The following is a 13,846-nucleotide window of genomic DNA, read 5'->3' as shown; positions in this document are numbered from 1 at the left end:
GGGAGTGCCTGTGCTCTGTCAGGTTGGCAGCATTCCTGCAGCCAACACTGTCACTCCTCCATTGCAGCTGCCACCAGCCGTTGGACAGACTGCTGCTGCCCAAGCAGAGTTGGAGCAGTCAGCAGCCAGCCCCTCCAGGCCTAGAGCTGGTCCAGGCCGACCCCCCAGGGCATCTGCCGTCTCACCATCTGACCCTCAGCAGCCTTCCCCCAGCCTTGCTGCAGCTACTGGGGTCCCATTGAGGAGGAGCTGCAGGGCGGGCAGGGGCCACTCGCGGCAGCGAGGCGGATCACCCTCGCAGGGGAAAAAGTAGAAGGTGTGGCCAAATGTGCTGTTTTATATATAGAGGCCGAGACTGGTGTATTTGTTTTATATATAAAGGCCGAGACTGGTGTATTTGTGTTTTTGTGGGGGTTTCTCTCCATTAGTTTGTCATGTGGGAAGGGCACAGAGGTATCACAGTAAAACATTTTCTTAAATCGCACTGTCCATGCTTTCTTTTGGAAGTCCTGGTTGCCCTGCTCGGCTGAGGGCTTGTGGAGCGGCTACATTCATCTTCTGCCATTGGCACAAGCCATTCCCTGAGAGGGGGCCTAGAACCGACTTGCAATAAGCCGCCGACGGGCGGCCCTTGCACTTTCTGCCTCCCTCCTGTGCTGGTGCTCCTCCTCCTCCTCCTCCTCCTCCTCCTCCTCCTCCTCTGGTGGTCCTCCAATGTCTGCTGGCAGTGGCTGAGTCCTGCGGATAGCCAGGTTGTGCAGCATGCAGCACACGACAACGAAATGGGAGACTCGCTCAGGCGAGTACTGTAGGGCTCCCCCGGAACGATCCAGACAGCGGAACCGTTGCTTCAGCACGCCGATTGTTTGCTCAATGATGTTCCTGGTTGCTTGATGGCTGTATCGCTCTTCAGCAGAGGTGCTGGGTGCACGGAGCGGGGTCATCAGCCAGGTGCACAAAGGATAGCCTTTGTCCCCGAGAAGCCATCCTCATGGGTGAGGCTGGGCCTCGAACATGTCTGCCACAGAAGTCTGGCGCAGGATGAAGGCATCGTGGCTGCTGCCTGGAAAGCGGGCATTGACAGCTAGGATGAGCTGCCTGTGGTCACACACCAACTGCACGTTGAGCGTTCTGTAGAGGTGCCCGCAAAGCCACATGCGTGCAGTCAATGGCGCCCTGCACCATGGGGAAGCCCGCAAATGCTGCAAAGCCCATTGCACGCTCTTGCTGCTTGTCCACGGTCATGGGGAAGGAGATGAACTGATGTCTCCTTCTGAAAAGGGCATTGGTCACCTGGCGGATGCAGCAATGTACCGCGAACTGGGAGATGTTGGAAATGTCCCCAGTAGCGGATTGGAAGGAGCCGGTGGCATAGAAGTTGAGAGCCACTGTCACCTTCACTGCCACTGACAGAGACGTCCTGCTTGTTAGGTATGTGTATTGTATTGAACAATTAACACAAAGACTTAAACGTATAACTCAAACAGGTCTTTACTGGTTGGAGGTAGGGACTGCACATAGGTCTTTACTTCATGCCCACAGGCGGGAACTGAGGGGAGATCAGTACCCACAGTACTATTTATACCCCTATGGCCAGGAGTGGTACTGCGTATCACTACGCCCTACAAGTAGTGCAGTCCTGTCCATAGGTTCAAGTAGCACACATATTACATACACAACATTCCTCCCTTCTTAGCTTTACAGTCATCTCCCCATTTAACATAACGTAATAACATATATACATATATAACTTCAGGTTTACATAACAGAATAACATAGATACATAGATAACTTCATGTCAAAACAGATCACAGATTCAGTCTCTGCGGGAAACAGTTCACAGATTCAATCTCTGTGGTGTAGTCGGTTCACGTTGCTGGAGTGACTCATTCAATAGTCCTTCCATGGATTTAACAGTTTGAACTTCCGAACTGAATTGGCTCCGTTCGGAGGGACCACGTGTGTGATCTGGTAGAGGTAATAATGGTTCAGATGGGTCATCTTCTGTTTCGACTTTTCCTTTTCTGCTTCTTGGAGACTCTCTGGGCTCCATTGTCAGCTGCCACAGCTGCCAGCTGCATGCGCAGTTCCTCCTTCTCTTCCTCCTGTTTCCGTCGTAGAGCCAGCTTCTCCCGATGTTCCGTAGACTTTTGGTGCTCCTCCATGATTTCTGCACTTTGGGAGTCGAAGTTACAAGCTGGGCAGGACAGGACATCGTAATATTCGGTGTCGTCCACCAGGTCATGGTAATATTCGGTGTCGTCCTGAGCTAGACCAGTGAGAGGGTCGTCTATTTCCTCCATACCCAGCTGGACGTTAGCCAGCTCTTGTTCCAAATCCAGACATCTTTCCTGAAGAGACTTCTTCATGTGTACCTCTGCATCCAGCTTTTTCTGGGCTTTCAGCAAGTCGTTTACTAATGACCTCATTTGAGATTTTACTACTTCAACTTCTTTTGGAGATTGATTGATCGGACTATTCAATCCCTCTACCGGAGCAGCTGTTTCAGCGGTCTGTTGTTCTACGTTGACGTGAGTCAGCGTACTTTTGGCATCCAAGGGCTGCTCTGTTGCAGTCATCTCAGTCTGTGTTGCCACCTCAGCTCCTCCAATAACATTTGAGAGCTCCGAACCCCTTTCGTTTGAATATTGAAGTTCGTGTTCAAGTTTTTCCCATTTCAGAGTCCTGTCCTTCAGCATATGCAGGAGTTGGCTGACCGTTAACTCCTCTGACATCAGACGTTTTGTGTGCTCCTGCTCCATTTTCTCCATCAGCTGCTTCTGTTGTCTTTCCAGATTCTCCAACTCTATATCAAAGAACTCTTTCGTTGCATTCAACTCTTGCTCAAAACGGCGAAGCATTTGTTCTAATTGCTGTTGTAGTTTGAAATGGAGTTGAGTTCGAGCCCGGTGTCCCTCAGAAATGGGCACATCAGTAGACTTGCCAGACTCAGAATCCACAGTTAAACTATGTTGTTGTTGCTCAGTGGAATTCTGTGCTGAAACTTTGTCTTTTGCACCTGAGTTGGGCTTACCATCATCCGTTCCAGAGTCTGGGCCGACTATCTTCACCGAGTTCTCACTCGTTATTGTTTGTAGGAAATGCCAGTCCATATTCATTTTCCTAATCCACTCCCGTCCTAGTAGTGGAGGACCTCCTTCAGATATCACATATAAGTCCATTATTTGACTGTCTTCGCCCTTGTGGACCACTGCAACCTCTATTTTCCCGATGGGGTACACTCTTTGCCCCGTGTATGTTTTCAATATAATCCCCGTATCCTGTAGGGGAATATGTTGGAATAACTTTCCGTAATCTTTCTTATTTATGACCGTCAATGCCGATCCAGTGTCCAATTCCAGTTTTACTTGGACTCCTTCTATCTGAAGAGTGACCCAAATTGTCTGGAGGTCTGCACCCTTACCAGCGTTGAGTACTCTTAAGCTAGCCAGTTCATTACAGCTTAAGCTAGCCAGTTCATTACTGCTAGCATCTGAATCGGACTCCTGTTCGGTCACCTTGTGTACCTTTGCGTATTTTCCTTGCGGTGACTTCTTGTTGCTGGTCTTCTTCCCTGACCTGCATACTCTAGCTATATGTCCAAGCCTACCACAAGTTCTACATTCTTGGTTTTTAAACCAACACTGGTTCTGATCATGCGTTGTCTTTCCACAACGATAACATTTGCCAGAACTCACACCCAATTTGTGTGCACTGAGCTCCGGTGACCGTAGCTGCATTACTGCCGTGCCTCTCGCTGCGGCTTCGTGTGCTGCTGCCATAGTGACCACCTTCTCAAGCGTCAGCTCATTCTCCTCGAGCAGTCGCTTTTGTGTATCCTGTTTAAATAAACCACACACAAATTTGTCTCGTAGTGCATCTGTCAGTCCCGTTCCAAACTGGCAATATTTCGCTAATTTACGGAATTCCAGCAAATATTCAGCATTGCTTTCATGCTGTAGCTGCCTTCTGTCGTAAAATTTAAATCGTTCCGCTAGCATCAGCGGCGTGGGGTTTAGATGATCTTTCAGGACAGTAACAATCTCATCGAACGTCTTATCCGCCGGTTCATCTGGTGATAACAGGTGTTTCAATTGCCCGTATGTCTTCGCACCCATTAAATTTAATAATGTTAGAGCTTTATCTTGGTCACGAATTTTATTGGCCTTACAATAATTTTTTACTCTTTCAACATATATGGCCCAATCTTCGAGGTCACTATCAAAGGTGCTAATATTCCCGTGTTTAGGCATTGTAGATTTGCAATTTCTCAGATTTTATTTTCTTTACTTGTTATCAAACATGGCGGCTTCCCGCTGTTGCCGTCGTCCTCCGCCCACAAAATGGCGGTTTTCCCGCACTTGGCGGTCTTCACCCGTCCCCCGACGCCGTCTCCCTTCAGCCCCCGAGTGCGGCCCTTATCAGCGGATGCGATCGCTGGATCGTGAAGTGGCTCCCGACCGAAGCGGTTCTCGCACCTTGAGCTTCTGCAGCCGCCGCGCCTTTCAGTCCGAGTGCGGCCCTTATCTTTGGTCCCGATCGCTGGCCCGCGCTGCGCCTCGCACTTGAAGCGGCTCCCGGCCTCTGGCTCACCCGCTCGCGCGGCTCTTACTCGCTCCCTCCCGGGCTCTGGCTTACCCACGAGGTTATGGAGGCTTCAGGGTCCTAATGCCTGTCGCTTCCAGTCGCTGGAAGCTGTCAGGATTTCTGCTGCCCTTCAGTTTTGAGTGGGGTGTTGAGGATTGAAACCTCTCTTCAACGTCCTGTCTTTGGACGAAGCCGCCGTGGAATAACTGCCGCAGGGTTCGAACCGACTCGTCGCCAGTGTTAGGTATGTGTATTGTATTGAACAATTAACACAAAGACTTAAACGTATAACTCAAACAGGTCTTTACTGGTTGGAGGTAGGGACTGCACATAGGTCTTTACTTCATGCCCACAGGCGGGAACTGAGGGGAGATCAGTACCCACAGTACTATTTATACCCCTATGGCCAGGAGTGGTACTGCGTATCACTACGCCCTACAAGTAGTGCAGTCCTGTCCATAGGTTCAAGTAGCACACATATTACATACACAACACTGCTCCTGAGCTGTGGCTGCAGATCTCAGTGACCACCTCCCTTCTGAATCGCAGCCTCCGAACACACTGCTCCTCAGACATGTTTGGATATGAGAACTGCTGGCGGTATACCCTGGGTGGGTAAGGCCTCCTTTGCCGACGCCTGTTGGCCCTTCTCCGTCTGGCCATGACTGGCACTCTCTCACAGCGTCTCTGAGCCCTTTGAATGCAATGCAGCAAGCCAACGTTTCCACCCATTGCAGCCCCCTTTATATGTTTCCAATCAATGCTATGACACTGAAGTTAAAGACAAGTGCAAAGCTCTGGCCTGAAGCCACAAGTACCTGTGCGAGTGTTGAGCCAAACCAGAAAGCTCGCTACCTTTGTCTCTCTCCATAGATCTGTCTCTTACAAAGAAGGAGTGGAGCAAAATGACTGCCATTTATACTGCAGGAGGAGTCCCCTTTAATTAGCGCCCCCCGCGCCCCGCAGCGGCTGGGAACCGTTCCCCTCTACCAGTCACGGGGGGCGCCAGGCGCACAATAGGCCAGCGCCACTGAATTTCTGGTTCGGGACGCACAAAGGGCGTTGCACCATGAAATGACGTCAGGATCTGCGCGCGCAGCTGAGCGCGTGCAAAGGTTTTACGCCACCGCTAAATCTTAACTGAATTTCGCGAGAGGCGCAGATCGCGCCGCGCCCGGGCGCTAGCCGCTTAGCACCCCAGTTCTCCTCCTCCTGAGGCGCTAGTGGCTGGCGCTAACAACTGAATTTCTAGGCCCAACATTCCATTAACCGGTTTGATTATTTTTTGTACCTGTCCACTAGCTGTCAGTGATTTTTGTACTTGGACCCATCAATCTCTCGGCTCCTCCACCGTTTCTAGCGTCTCACCATTTAGAAAATATCCTGATCTCTCTTTCTTAATCCAAAGTGGATGACCTCACACTTCCCCACAATGAACTCCATTTTCCATAGTTTTGCCCACTCACCTATTCTGTCTATGTCTTTTGCAACTTCCTGCTCCCATTTCCACTACTTACTGTCCCTCCTAATTTAGTACCATCAGCAAACTTGGATATACAGCTTTCTATTCCTTCGTCCAAGTCATTAATAAACATAGTGAAAAGCTGAGGCCCCAGACCAGATCCCTGGAGAACACCACTTGTCACAACCCATCAATCAGTGTACCTTCCTTTTATCCCCACTCTCTATCTCCTACGTCCCAACCAATTTCCCACCCAAGACAAAAGGCTACCTCCAATTCCGTGCGCTCTCATTTTTGCCAATAATCTTTTGTATGGGACTTTATCGAATGCCTTCTGGAAGTCCATATACATTACATCCATAGACACGCCTTTGCCTAGCTTATTAGCGTCATCCTCAAAAAATGTCAACATTCATGACTTACCTTTAACAAATCCATGCTGGCTCTCTCTGATCAGCTCATATTTGCTCAAGGGCTCAGTCAAAGACAGATTCTAGTAGCTTCCCCACAATTGATGTTAAACTGAGAGTTGCCTGGTTTCTCTCTCTCTCACCCTTCTTAAATAATGGAGTCCCCTTAGCAATTTTCCAGTTTATTGGCACAACTCCTAAATCAAGAGAGATTTGAAAGATTATAACTAATGCTACTGCAATTACTTTACCTACTTCCTTTTAATACCCTGGGGTGGAAACCATCAGATCCTGGAGATTTATTTATCCCAAGACCCATTCATTTCTCCATTACCATTTTTTATGCTACATATTAAATCCAATAAGTTCCTCCCATTGATTTATTTTAAGTTTCCTTTCTATCACTGGTATTGTATCCTCTTCCTCTACTGTGAAAATGGATACAAAGTATTAGTTTAATAAGCCTGCCATTACCTTGTTATCTATTACAATATCACATGCGTCTTGTCTTTAATGGGTCACAGCTCCCTCAGCCACTCTCTTATTACTTGCAAGTTTTTTTTTTCCTTTTTGCAGCTTCTCAATGGCCCAGAAATTCGGGTCTCCACAGGCGAGTACGCACGGGGTACTAACCCGTAGGCCCAATGGAAGTGCTGGTTTTGTGCATGCACTGCGCATGCGTGGGAAGCCGGCACTTCCGATCCCCTGAAAGGAGGGGTTCAGAGGTCGAACACGTGCGCGGGAGAGGCAGCGCGTGTGTATCGAACTTAGGTTTTTCTTGCAGGTTTTCCCGTGAGGGTAAGTCTCCAGAAGTTACACATATAAAAAGCAGTCGCAAGGCCTGCTTTTTACAAGGTAAGTGGTGAATTAATTAAAATTAAAACATTTTTCCACAGGTTTATTATTTTTAAATACTTTAAAGAAAGGTAAGTTTATTTTTAGCCCCGTTAGAAAATAAAATTATTTTTTTCAAAAATTTAAATTATTGTTTAAAATAGTTATTTCATGTAATTTATAGTTTATTTAAAAAATGTGATTTAAAAAAAATTTACTTGAGGTTTTAGTGATGTTTTGGGGCTTATAGTATTTATAGGTTTGAGTCAAACTTATGAATGAAGCATTCCCTGCTCCGATTGGCTCTCCATGGCCCACGTGATCCCTGGGGACACTGCGAACTAACTGCGCCCCTGAGATATGCAAGCACTGCGTGCCGGCAGTTGGAGCAGGCCCAGGATCAGAATCCCACGCGGGCCCACAGCTCAACGGCCGGCGTGGTAGATAATTGCAGGTCGGGGGCTTGCACCCGCGGGAAGACCCCGACCCAAATTTCTGGGCCATTGTGTCCCTTTATTGTTTCTATATTCATCCCAGTCTGCTGGATTACCACTTTTCTTGGCATTTGTCTAAGTCACTTCCTTTAGTGTTATATTCTGTCTTACCTCATATGTTCATTGACATTGAGCAGGGGCGTGTAGCCAGAAGTGTAAGAACAGGCGGGGGTCTCTCAGGTTCACTTGCCTGCTCTTGTCTTTGGCCAGGTGATCAGCAAAGCCCCCCAGAGGCACAAAGGCCCCTCAGTTAGAACAGGACAGGCTTTTTCTTGCACACAGGCAAGACCTTCAGGATTTGCAATGTGTAGAGTGGCCAACGGAATCGGAAGCAGCTCTTCAGTATCACGATCACTAGAGAAAAAGTACTAGGCAAACTAACGGGACTAAAGGCTGACAAGTCCCCTGGACCTGATGGCCTGCATCCTAGGGTCTTAACAGAGGTGGCTGCAGAGATAGTGGATGCATTAGTTGTAATCACAGAATCACAGAAACCCCACAGTGCAGATAGAGGCCATTTCAGCCCATCGAGCCTGCACCGACACATATCCCACCCTATCCCCGTAACCCCACGTATTTAATGCCCCTAACACTAAGGGTCAATTTATCATAGCCAATCAACCTAACCCGCACATCTTTGGACTGTGGGAGGAAACCGGAGCACCCGGAGGAAACCCACGCAAACACGGGGAGAATGTGCAAACTCCACACAGACAGTCACCCGAGGCCGGATTCGAACCCGGGTCCCTGGCGCTGTGAGGCAACAGTGCTAACCACTATGCCACCGTGCTACCAAAATTCCCTAGAAAGTGGAGTTGAGGCCAAGATCAGATCAGCCATGATCTCAGTGAATGGCGGAGCAGGCTCGAGGGGCCGAATGGCCGACTTCTGCTCCTAATTCTTATGTTCTTATGTTCTTATGTTCAGCAGACCCCTCAAGGAGCCTCCACACCTACGACAACACCAACAGCTTGCATTTATATAGCACCTTTAACGTATTAAAACATCCCAAGGTGCTTCACAGGAGCGATTATCAAACAAAATTTGACACCGAGCCACATAAGGAGATATTAGGTCAGGCGACCAAAAGCTCGGTCAAAGAGGTAGGTTTTAAGGAGCGTCTTAAAGGAGGAGAGCGAGGCAGAGAGGTTTAGGGAGGGAATTCCAGATCTTAGGGGCTAGAGAACATAAGGAATGGCCACCGGTGGTAGAGCGGTTATAATCAGGGATGCTCAGGAGGCCAGAATTAGAGGAGCGCAGCGATCTCAGGGGGTTGTGGGGCTGAAGGAGATTACAGAGATAGGGAGGGGGTGAGGCCACGGACGGATTTGAAAACAAAGATGAGAATTTTAAAATCTCCAATATTTAAATTCTTCCAATAGTTCATCACGTAAGACTGGCACAGTAGAAATCCCATGATGCACTAGTAGACATGCCGCAAAGACCCAACACCGTGCCTTAAAGCTTGTAGTCATTGTATTCTTTTGACATGTATGTTGTCCACATAAACAGCAGCAGTAATGATTGCTGGATTACAATCGCCAGAAAAGAGTATCCTGTAGGAATTGCCGAATTCCTACGAATAATTGAGATCGACGCAGGAGAACAATGAAACAGGTCTTTACTCAACGGAGATGCCACGAGGACTGCTTGCGCAGTCACGTGGTTTGTGACGTGATGTCATCGCGTTTGCCCGCGTTTTCCCGCGCTCTTAAAGGGGCCACGCCCCGTACATGCAAACTCTATATACAAAACACAGTAATGCCTAACACAATGGTACAGGCTTAGGCTGGTGTTAGAACCTCGTTAAAGAGAATTATATACAGTTAGCCAGAGTCATTCAGTGGTTCTGCCACATGCGCCCCCCCAGAATTCGCTTTAACGGACAAAGTCAAACGGTGAGGGGGTCTGACAAGCCTGTCAGAACGACTCCTGTACTCTCGAGGCTGAGGCTGCTGGGCGGCTGGCGGTCTGGCGGGCGGTGGCACTCGGTCTGCCGTAACAACGACGGGTGGCCAACCCCGTCTCGGCGGTTGTGCTGTCTCGACGGGGCGGTCGAGGTCCAAATGTGCTGGCTTTAAGCGATCGACCGAAATGTGGTCCGGTTTACCACCGACATCTACCATGAAGGTTTTGTCCCCTGCTTTCAACACGCGGAAGGGACCGGTATATGGGGTCTTGAGCGGATCCCTATGTGCGTCATGGCGAATAAAAACGTACTCAGCCTTGTGAAGCTCCGTGGGAACGTGTGACCTCTGCAGCCCGTGGTGCGAAGTGGGCACCGGTGCGAAACATCTGGCCACCTCTTGGTGACTAGCAAGCTGGGCAGACGCAGACCATGGCTCCGTCGATATTGGTAGGAAGTCCCCTGTGACTCGTAGCGGCTGACCGTACACGAGCTCCGCAGATGAAGAGTGAAGGTCTTCTTTGGGGGCCGTGCGAAGGCCCAACAGGACCCACGGTAGCTTGTCTGCCCATCCAGCGTCCTGGAGGCTGACCCTCAGGGCGGCTTTCATTGAGCAGTGGAAGCGTTCGCAGAGGCCATTCGCCTGTGGGTGGTAGGCTGTGGTGCAGTGTAATTTGACACCGAGTCCTTGGGCCACTGCATTCCAGAGTTCGGAGGAAAACTGCGGTTCCCTGTCCGATGAAATATCTGCGGGCACTCCGAAACGGGCAATCCAGGAGGAAATGAATGCCCTGGCCACGTCCGCCGAAGTAGTGGATGACAGGGGAACCGCCTCTGGCCATCTGGTGGTGCGGTCAGCCATGGTCAGGATGTGTGAAAAACCATGGGAGGGTGGGAGTGGTCCTACCAGGTCCACGTTGACGTGGTCAAAACGTCGCTCCGGAACTGTGAAGGCGGCCAACGGAGCTTTGATGTGGCGCTGTACCTTGGCCTTTTGGCAGACCACACAGGTGTTGGCCCAGTCACGGACATCTTTATGCATGCCATGCCATACAAATTTCGCGGACATCAGTTTCTGAGAGGCCTTCATTCCAGAGTGTGACAACCCATGTATGGCGTCGAACACTTTGTGGCGCCAGACGACCGGCACGACAGGGCGAGGATCCTGTATGGAGACGTCACACAACAGCGTGGTACCTGCCGAATGGAACTTGACGTCGGCCAACTGGAGGCCGGTGATGGCCGCTCTGTAAGCTTGGACTTCCGGGTCTGAGGCTTGGTCCGCTGCCATGAGGGCGTAGTCGATGCCCAAATGAACCGCATTGACGACCGCGCGGGAGAGGCAGTCTGCCACCAGGTTGTCCTTACCAGCCACGTGCCGTATATCCGTGGTGAATTCGGATATGTAGGTCAGTTGACGCTGCTGTCGGGCTGACCACGGTTCGGCGGTCTTGGACATTGCAAAGGTCAGCGGCTTATGGTCCACAAAGGTGGTGAAAGGACGTCCTTCCAGAAGGAACCGAAAATGGCGGATGGCCAGAAAAAGGGCGAGCAACTCCCGGTCGAACGTGCTGTATGCTCTCTCGTTCTGCCGTAGTTGACGGCTGAAGAATGCCAACGGCTGCCACGTCCCGTTCACCCACTGCTGTTGCACGGCACCGACTGCGTAGTCCGACGCGTCGGTGGTGAGGGCGATGGTGGCTCCTGGCAGCGGGTGCGCCAGCATAGTCGCGTTGGCTAAGGCGCTTTTGGTGTCGGTGAATGCTCGGGCCATGTCGTCCGTCCAGTCTACCGGGTTCTTGCCAGCCTTGCCCTTGAGGGCCTCGTACAGGGGCCGCATGAGTAGTGCCGCCTTAGGCACGAAACGGTGGTAAAAGTTTACCATGCCTAGGAATTCCTGCAGGGCCTTTATGTTCTGCGGGCGTGGAAAGGATCTCACTGCCTCTACCTTCAAAGGTAAAGGAACCGCTCCCTCTGAGGTGATGCGATGCCCCAGGAAGTCAATTTGGTGCAGGCCAAACTGACACTTGGCCGGGTTGATAATCAGGCCGTGTTGGCTGAGGCGTCGAAAAAGGGTGCGTAGGTGACAGGTATGTTCTTCCTTGGTAGGACTGGCAATTAGAATATCGTCCAGGTAGACGAAGAGGAACTTGAGGTCCTGCAGTACGGAGTCCATCAGGCGTTGGAAAGCCTGGGCGGCGTTCTTTAACCCAAACGGCATCCGTAAAAACTCGAAGAGGCCGAATGGGGTGATGACTGCGGTCTTCTGGACGTCTTGTGGATGAACTGGGACCTGGTGGTAGCCCCGGATGAGGTCGACTTTAGAGAACACGGTGTTCCCTGCCAAATGGGCAGAGAAATCCTGAATATGGGGGATCGGGTACCGATCAGGAGTGGTGGCGTCGTTTAGTCGTCGATAGTTGCCACATGGCCGCCATCCGCCGCCAGGCTTCGGGACAATATGGAGGGGTGAAGACCAGGGACTATTCGACCGGCGAATAATCCCTAACCGTTCCATGGTGGCGAACTCCGCCTTTGCGACCGCCAGCTTGCCAGGTTCCAGGCGCCGGGCCCGCGCGTAGACCGGGGGGCCGTTGGTGGTGATGTGGTGTTCCACACCATGTTTCGTGGCTGTGGAGGAGAACGTGGGTCTTGTCAGGTCGGGGAATTCGCTGAGCAGGCGAGTGAACTCACCAGGAGTCGGGAACGCACAGGAGACGGTGCGTGACGTAGTGTTACTGCGGTAACACGGAAGATAATTAAAAGTGGCTGCGTTGATCAGCCGCCGGTTCTGAACATCGACCAGGAGGCTGTTGGCGCACAGGAAATCTGTGCCGAGGAGGGGCTGGGAAACTTTGGCCGTAACAAACTCCCAGTGAAAACGTTGCCTCCCGAGGCACAACTCCACTCGCCATCTGCCGAAGGTCCAAATTGTGCTGCCATTGGCCGCTTCAAGGGCGTGGCCGTGATTCCCCGTCTGCACATCGAGGGCGGACGCGGGTAAAATGCTGCACTGCGCTCCGGTGTCGCACAGAAAACGACGACCGGAGAGAGTATCAATGATGAACAGCAATTTTCCCGCGTTGCCGATCGCCATCGCGGCCGCGGGGTGCCCGTTAGACCCGTTCCTCAGTGGTCGCAGTGTCAGATGATGCTGGGTTTTTTGGGGGGGAAAACTGCAGGGAGGGCGGCAACGCTTCGCCTTCGCGCCGAACTGCGCGTGGTAGAAACACAGCCCAGCAGGCTGACGAGCTGGGGCGGCGTCTGTGGGGGATGGGTGCCTCGTGGCGGTGCAGTACTGCCGAGTTACAGCGAAAATGTTGTCAGCCTCCGCAGCGAGTGTTGCACAGTCTTCAGCTTCAGATCTGGCCAGGGCAGCTTGTACCTGTTCAGGCAGTTGGCTGAGGAAAATCTCGCGGAATAGGAAACATTCCCGTTCTGAGCCCAGGAGTGTGAGCATTTGGCTCATCAACTCTGAAGGCTTGGAGTCCCCGAGCCCGGGCATAGCGAGTAATCAACGGGCGCGCTCCGATTTTGTGAGCCCGAAAACCTGCAGTAACCGCGCTTTGAGGGTTTCATACTTGCGTTCCGTTGGGGGGTTTTCGAGGAGGCTGACGATCCGAGAGGCGGTAGAGCTGTCGAGTGCGGAGACCACGTAAAGATACTTGGTCTGATCCGCGTCGATGTTCCTCAGGGCGAACTGGGCCTCGACCTGAATAAACCACGAGGGCGCTTGCTGCTCCCAGAACTGCGGTAGCTTTAGGGAAACGGCGTTCGCTTCCATGCTGTGCTCTTCTTTTGTGAAAACGTTCACAAAAACGGGGTCACCAATGTAGGAATTGCCGAATTCCTATGACTAATTGAGATCGACGCAGGAGAACGATTAAACAGGTCTTTACTCAACGGAGATGCCACGAGGACTGACTGGGCAGTCACGTGGTTTGCGACGTGACGTCATCGCGATTGCCCGCGTTTTCCCGCGCTCTTAAAGGGGCCACGCCCCGTACATGCAAACTCTATATACAAAACACAGTAATGCCTAACACAATGGTACAGGTTTAGGCTGGTGTTAGAACATCGTTAAAGAGAATTATATACAGTTAGCCAGAGTCATTCAGTGGTTCTGCCACAATCCGATGAAACAGAAAGACGG

This window comes from Somniosus microcephalus, chromosome 33 (genome assembly GCF_052327205.1).
Source record: "Somniosus microcephalus isolate GS21.2 chromosome 33, FLI_Smic_1.0, whole genome shotgun sequence".
Classification (NCBI taxonomy): Eukaryota; Metazoa; Chordata; class Chondrichthyes; order Squaliformes; family Somniosidae; genus Somniosus; species Somniosus microcephalus.
The sequence above is the reverse complement of the archived record's forward strand: the minus strand, read 5'-3'. Positions refer to the sequence as shown.